The following is a 585-nucleotide window of genomic DNA, read 5'->3' as shown; positions in this document are numbered from 1 at the left end:
TTTTATAAAATTTTCTATTTTTAGACAATAGACATATTTGTGAAATTTTAGCGGTTTCAATAAAAATGTAAAAATTAGTTTAAATTTTGAAAGTTTTGTATAATAGTGACCTATGGGAGTAAAGTGGTATGGTGACGAGTTATGAAAAATGAACGCCCTGGCGATGGCGGCCACCTTAAGGTGGTGTCAGGGTCCAGTATTCCCGTATCATCTAAGGAAGCCAGGACCCAGCAGTATTCCTTTCATGACGAACACTGCTGTGCTCCGGCTACGGCATCATAAAGGACAGGGATCAGCAGCGTCTTGCTGGGACACCGTCTTTTATTTGTCGGTCCCTGGGCATGTGCCAGCGTGCCGTCAGCAGTATCATCCGCACTAAGATGCTGCTGTCCGGTGATGTGGAAAATGAATGATATTCTAATTTTGTTAATTTATTTATTTTGTTTATTTTATGCGTCTTTAAAAGAATTATAGCAGTAATATAAAAAATGTAATAATAATAGTGATATTGATGATAGGTTAGTGTTCTGGGGTGTGCACATTAATATGAAAATAAAAGAAAATCTGATAACCGATTGAGTAGAA

This window comes from Trypanosoma equiperdum, assembly GCF_001457755.1.
Source record: "Trypanosoma equiperdum strain OVI genome assembly, contig: ctg_573, whole genome shotgun sequence".
Lineage (NCBI taxonomy): Eukaryota > Euglenozoa > Kinetoplastea > Trypanosomatida > Trypanosomatidae > Trypanosoma > Trypanosoma equiperdum.
This window is presented reverse-complemented; position numbering follows the sequence as displayed.